At 32.8% G+C, this 6,995-nt stretch overlaps 1 non-coding gene across 1 annotated transcript; it reads right to left on the bottom strand.

The window, feature by feature from the left end:
- Window positions 1-2,307: 2,307 nt before the first annotated feature.
- Window positions 2,308-2,414, bottom strand: LOC149527157 (small nucleolar RNA R71). Its single transcript, XR_016351280.1, has one exon. It is a non-coding gene; the product is annotated as a small nucleolar RNA R71 (small nucleolar RNA).
- Window positions 2,415-6,995: the final 4,581 nt, after the last annotated feature.

Genomic DNA, 6,995 nt, shown 5'->3' with positions numbered 1-6,995 from the left:
CATAAATCATATTTAATCTATGAACATTGGGGTATAATCAATTCTAGATTACTCTTTGGATGTTTAAGTTACCATTCAACTTACATCTTACCATGAGTTATCTCTTATGTAATCCATTCGAATTCCCATTATGCCTATGCATAACTTCAAATCATTTACATGCATACACCTTTTTCTTATCATTTCCAATCATATACATAAGTGATAATTCTATTTTATAGAATTATTTTAGCTCAATTTTGTTATTAAATATTAGCTAAGTGCTCAATTTTTATTTATAATTTACTTATTTTTAGTTGTTTTTATAGTTAGTTTATTTTTAAGTGAGTTATTTTAATTTTATGTTATTTCTTTTAATTTGATTGTTATTTATTAGTGTTTATATTTTTTGTAGGAGTAAAAAAAGATTGGGCTTAATTTTGGAAAGTAAGGAGTTGGAAGACCCAGAGGTCTACTTGCATATATTTCAGTATTTTGGCTCTATCTTGTGCTAAAGAACTCTAAATGATGTGATTCTTAGACCATTGGAAAGCTAAGAGACATAGTTATAACTTTCATGAAGATTACTTTACCCAGTTCTGCATTGAAGATGGAGAAAATTGCGTTGGAAAATGGCTAGATGTACTATATTGAGAATGAAAATTTGTAAAGACTGACAATTGATTTTTTGGGCCTCTTAATACACTTTTAAGCCCAATTGAACCATAGGTCAACTTAGAGAATTATAGGTTAGGTCTATTACTATAAATAGGATAGTTTTTTTTTCAGAATAGGGAAAGACAACTTTTGAAGATTCAAAAAGCTAGAAGTTGAGGTTGAAACTTGGAGATCAAGGCGATAAATAGTGTTTTGTTTTCTTCCTCGGCTTTTATTTTTCTTGTTACTCTCAATGGTTGAATTTATGATAGTTATTTGTTTTTGCAATCATGCGTGGTTAATTTTCTTTTTTTAGGATTGCGATTGAACTCACATATAATCTAAATTTTTAATCTCTTTTTTACTTATCTTCAATGGGAATTGAATTGTTTATCCCAATTTGTTCTTAATACTTTTAATTGCTTGGCCACCAATTAAATCGATTTAGGAACCTAAACAAACTTAGAAAAGAGAGTTTAGTGTATACTAAGATTGGGACAATGTATGATCACATTAATTGATTTTCGTATAGGATAGGGATATACCTATAGGTCATATGTAGCTAGATTAGAGCCTAAACTTAATGAGTCTGTTTTAATTTCAATTCACATAGGGATATAGTGTTTTGGTTAAAATAGATATTTTTATAAAATGAGTCGGGAGACCTATATAAATAAATTAAGACTCTAGGTTAGCAATTCAACCTATTGAAATAAGTTAAGGAAGAGAGGAAAGATTTAGATTAAGTGTGAGGGATATTGTAATCCTAGGCTTGTTTGATTTTATATTACTTGAGCATTTATTATTTTGATTTTTCTTGGTTTAAATTTTAGTTAATTAGTTTTAGTTAATCAATTAATTTTGAGTGTTTGGATAAGATTAATTTTTTCTAATTTTAGTACTTAGTAACCTTTTAGATCAATTCTCTATGCGATCGATACTCTACTTGCTAATATACTATCTATTCGATACATATAGTTGCATAGTAGAATTTTAACTGACTAGTTTTTGACGCCGTTGCTGGGGAATTGTTTCTAGAATTTATACTAATACTAATACCAAGCAAATTAGTCTTACTTAAATTTTATTTTTCTTGTTTTAATATTAAGTTTTGTTTGCTTTCAGATATCTTTGGTCATTGTATGTAAAGAAGAAACAACTTGAATTTGTTCCTTTTGATCCTAAGATAGAGAGAACTTTCAGAAGACGTTGAAGGGAGAATTTACAAGTTGCAGCTTTAAATCAGACAATGGTTGAGGATAACAATAACAATGGCAATAATGCCATTAATTTGGTTCCTGAAGCAAATAAAGTACTACGGGATTATGCGGTTCCTCTTTTGCAAGGTTTGCATTAAAGCATTAAGAGACCTTCTATCAATACAAATAATTTTGAAATTAAACCAACTTACATTGAGATGATTCAGTCTTCAGTCCAATTTGGTGGGTTACCGAGTAATCCTAATTTTCATTTAATAATTTCCTAGAGATTTGTGATACCTTTAAATACAATGGAGTAACTGATAATGCTATTAGATTGAGACTGTTTCTGTTTTCTTTGAGGAATAAAGCAAAGAGCTGGCTTAATTCATTGCCCAATGGGTCTATCACTATGTGGGAGGATTTGGCTCAAAAGTTTCTAGCAAAATTTTTTTCACCTATCAAGACTGCAAAGATGAGGAATAATATCACCTCATTCACACAATTTGCTGACAAGTCCTTGTATGAAGCTTGGGAGAGGTTTAAAGAACTATTGAGAAGATTTCCATATCATGGGATTCTTGATTGGTTGCAAGTACAGACATTCTACAATGGGTTGGTTGGGTCAATAAAAATCACAATTAATGCTGCTACTGGTGGGGCATTAATGAGTAAGAATGCTGCAAATGCCTATAATTTGTTGGAAGAGATGGCCTCTAATAATTATTAGTGGCCTTTAAAAAGGACGAGTCCAAGAAAAGCTATTGGAGCTTATGAAATTGATGCACTTAGCACTTTAATTGCTCAAGTAGCTGCACAAGAGGCTACACTATTCAGGAAGTTTGACACAGTGGGAGTTCATGCATTTCAAAATTCATTAATTGTTTATGAGATGTGTGGAGATGGCCATTCATATGATCAATGTCCATGCAATTCTAAATCAGTCGAGTTTGTGGGGAACTTCAATAGACAGCAAAATAACCCATACTCCAATACTTATAATCCTAGTTAGAAAAACCACCCTAACTTTTCAAGGAGTAACAATGTAGGTCCTTCCAATCCAAAACCCATCATGCCTCTTGGTTTTCAACAACAAGCTAGACCACAAATTCCTGAAAAAAAGTCCCAATTAGAAGAACTTTTCTTGCAATATATGTCCAAGACTGATGTTTTAATTCAAAATCAATGAGCCTCCTTGAGAAATCTTGAGACGCAAGTGGGATAGCTTGCAAATTCCATCAACAATTGACCTCAAGGTTCTTAACCCAGTGACACACAAATCAATCCTAAAGATAAGGAACAATGCCAAGCAATCACTTTAAAGAGTGGAAAAGAGATTGAAGGGGTGAATGAAAAAGTAGTTGAACCGGAGAATGAACATGTTGATAAGGAAGGAATGTACGAAAAAGAGAGTGAAATTGAACAAAAAGAAGATGACAAGGCTAAAAATCAAAGAACTTCTCAAGTCATCCATCCTCCACCACTTTTTCCCAAAGGCTTTAAAAACAAAAGCTTGAAAAGCAATTTCAAAAGTTCCTCAGTGTCTTTAAGAAATTATATATAAATATTCCTTTTGCTGAAGCTTTGGAACAAATGCCTAGTTATGTCAAGTCCTTGAAGGACATCATCTCCAAAAGGAGAAAGATAGGTGAGTTTGAAACTATCTCCTTTACAAAAGAGTATAGTGCAATTCTTCAAAATAAACTGCCACCAAAACTCAAAGATCCAAGTAGTTTCACAATCACTTGCATTATAGGTAATTTATTTTTTGTAAAAGCTTTGAGTGATTTAGATGCAAGTATCAATTTAATGCCTTGGTCAATTTTTGAGAAACTTGGTTTGGGGGAATGCAAACCCACTTCTGTTACTTTGCAATTGGTTAATCGTTCTTATATGTATCCAAGAGAAATTATTGAAGATGTTCTTGTCAAGGTAGATAAATTTATTTTTCTAGTTGATTTTACAATTCTTGACAAGGAAAAAGATAGGAAAATTTCAATCATCCTTGGGAGGCCATTTTTAGCAACTGCTAGAGCATTAATTGATGTTGAAAAAAGTGAGCTCACTTTAAGAGTTCAAGACCAACAGGTAACATTTAATATTTTCAAAGCTTTAAAATTGCCTATGACATCTGAAGACTGCTTTTCTGTGAGCATGGTAAATAACTTTACACAAGATATGTTCTTAGAAGAAAATTCCAATGATCTTTTGGAAACATGCTTAGTTGCTAATTCTGACAAGATGATGATGAATTTATTAAATATTCTAATTTGTTAAATGCTCACTCCAGATTTAAAACTAATTATCAATTTGAATCTTTAGATATTTTAGCTTCTTTGATGCCAGCTTCTAAGCCCTCCATTGAGGGACCACCTACTTTGGAACTTAAACCCCTGTTTGATCACTTGAGGTATGCTTTTCTTGGAAAATCTTCTGCTCTTCCAGTTATTATTTCTGTTACTCTTACTAACATGCAAAAGGAGAAGTTATTGAGGATACTTAGAGAATTCAAGAAAGCAACAGGGTGGACCATAGCTGATATTAAGGGAATTAGCCCTTGTGTATGCATGTATAAAATTCTCCTTGAGGAAAATCACAAAGCCACAATTGAACAGCAATGAAGATTAAATCCCATCATGAGATAAGTAGTTAAGAAGGAAATCATCAAATGGTTGGATGTTGGAATAATCTATCCTATCTTTGTTAGCTCATAAGTAAGTCCAGTTTAATGTGGTCTTAAGAACGAAGGAATGACTGCGGTTGCCAATGACAATAATGAGCTCATCCCAACAAGAACTGTGATTAGATGGAAAATGTGCATGGACTATCGCAAGCTTAACAAAGCTACAAGGAAGATCACTTCCCTCTTCCATTCATTGATCAAATGTTGGATCATTTGGCTAATAAGGAATATTATTGCTTTCTAGATGGTTATTCTGGGTATAACCAAATTGCTATTGCTCCTGACGATCAAGAAATAACTACATTTACATGTCCTTATGGCACCTTTGCTTTTAGAAGAATGCCATTTAGATTATGTAATGCACTTGCCACCTTCCAAAGATGTATGATGGCCTTATTCACAGACATGGTGAAGAAATGTTTGGAGGTATTTATGGATGATTTTTTTGTCTTTGTAAATAATTTTGATGATTGTCTCTTAAATCTTGCTAGGGTACTCAAGAGATGTAAAGATACAAATTTAGTGCTCAATTAGGAGAAATGTCACTTCATGGTGTGAAAAAGTATAGTCTTTGGGCACAAGATCTCTAGCAGAGGCATTAAGGTAAATAAAGCAAAAAATAAAGCAATTAAGAAATTACCACCTCCAATAAATATCAAAGGTATTAGAAGTTTTTTTGGTCATGCCGATTTTTATAGAAGATTTATTAAAGACTTTTCAAAAATTTCTAAACCACTTTGCAATTTGTTGGAAAAAGATGTGTCATTTAAGTTTGATAATGAATGTCTTGTTGCTTTTGATGAATTGAAGAAAAGATTAATATTTGCACCTATCATAATTAGTCCCGATTGGACTCGTCGTTTTGAACTAATATGTGATGCAACTAATTATGTGATGGGAGCTATTTTGGGACAAAGAGAGGATAAAATCTTTGATTCCATCTATTATGCTAGCAAGACTTTGAATGAGGCCCAGAAAATTATACCACAACATAAAAGGAGCTCTTGGTTGTAGTGTTTGCTTTTGACAAATTTCACTCCTATCTCGTGGGGACAAAGGTAATAGTATACACTGACCATTTAGCTATTAAATATTTGATCACTAATAAGGATGCTAAACCAAGATTGATAAGGTGGATTCTCTTGCTACAAAAATTTGATCTTAAGATTTGTGATAGAAAAGGAATCGAAAATCAAGTGACAAACCATCTTTCAAGATTAGAGATTGAAGCTCAAGGTAAGAATTCAACCTTAATCAAGGAGACTTTTCCTGATGAACAAATCCTTCAAGTTGGTAGGAAATCTCTTCCTTGGTATGCTGATTTGGTGAATTATTTGGTAAGCAATATCATTCCCCTTGATTTTAATTTTCATCAGAAAAAAAAATTTCTGCATGATGTGAAATTTTATTTTTAAGATGAGCCTTACTTGTTCAAACAGTGTAAAGACCAGATCTTCAGAAAATGTGTTTTGGAAGAAGAGATGCAAAGCGTGCTTCATTATTGCCAATCTTTAGATTATGGAGGACACTTTAAAGGAATAAGGACTGCTGCTAAAGTTCTCCAATCAGGTTTGTATTGGCCTACATTATTTAAGAATGCTCACAATTTGTTTTGCATTGTGACAGGTGCCAAAGAATGTGTAATATCTCAAGGTGACATGAGATGCCTTTCAACAACATCATGGAGATAGAAATTTTTGATGTATGTGGTGTTGACTTCATTGGTCCATTCATATTTTCATACAACAACAAATACATCTTGCTTGTAGTAGATTATGTCTCCTAATGGGTTAAAGCGGTAGCTTTTCCCCATAATGATTCAAAGGTAGTGATGAATTTCATCAAAAAGAATATTTTCACTCGATTTGGCACTCCAAGGGTAATTATTAGTGATGGAGGGAGTCACTTTTGCAACAAGTATTTTCATGCACTTCTGGCAAAATATGGAGTTAAACACATGGTTGCAACTACGTACCATCCTCAAATTAGTGGCCAAGCAAAAGTATCAAATAGAAAAATCAAGAGGATTTTGGAGAAAACAGTATGTCCCACAAGAAAAGATTAGGCAAGAAGATTGGATGATGCACTATAGGCATATAGGACTACTTGTAAGACCCTATTGGGTATGTATCCATATAAGTTAGTTTTTTGCAAAGCTTGTCACTTACTAGTGGAACTTGAACACAATGCTTATTGGGCCATGAAAAAGTTAAATTTTGATTTACAAGCAACAGGTGAGAAAAGGTTGTTGCAACTAAATAAACTTGATGAATTTCGCCTTCAAGCTTATGAGAATGCCAAACTCTATAAAGAGAAAACAAAGCAATGGCATGATAAGAAGATAGTGGAAAGAAGCTTTAAGCCGAGACAATCAGTGTTACTCTATAATTCTTGCTTGAAATTATTTTCGAGAAAGCTCAAATCAAGGTGGTCTGGTCCTTTCATTATCAATGAAGTATTTTCACATGGAGCAATCA

This window comes from Theobroma umbraticum, unplaced genomic scaffold (genome assembly GCF_002168275.2).
Source record: "Theobroma umbraticum cultivar Fairchild unplaced genomic scaffold, ASM216827v3 scaffold_51.0, whole genome shotgun sequence".
In the NCBI taxonomy this organism is placed as follows: domain Eukaryota; kingdom Viridiplantae; phylum Streptophyta; class Magnoliopsida; order Malvales; family Malvaceae; genus Theobroma; species Theobroma umbraticum.
This window is presented reverse-complemented; position numbering and strand designations above follow the sequence as displayed.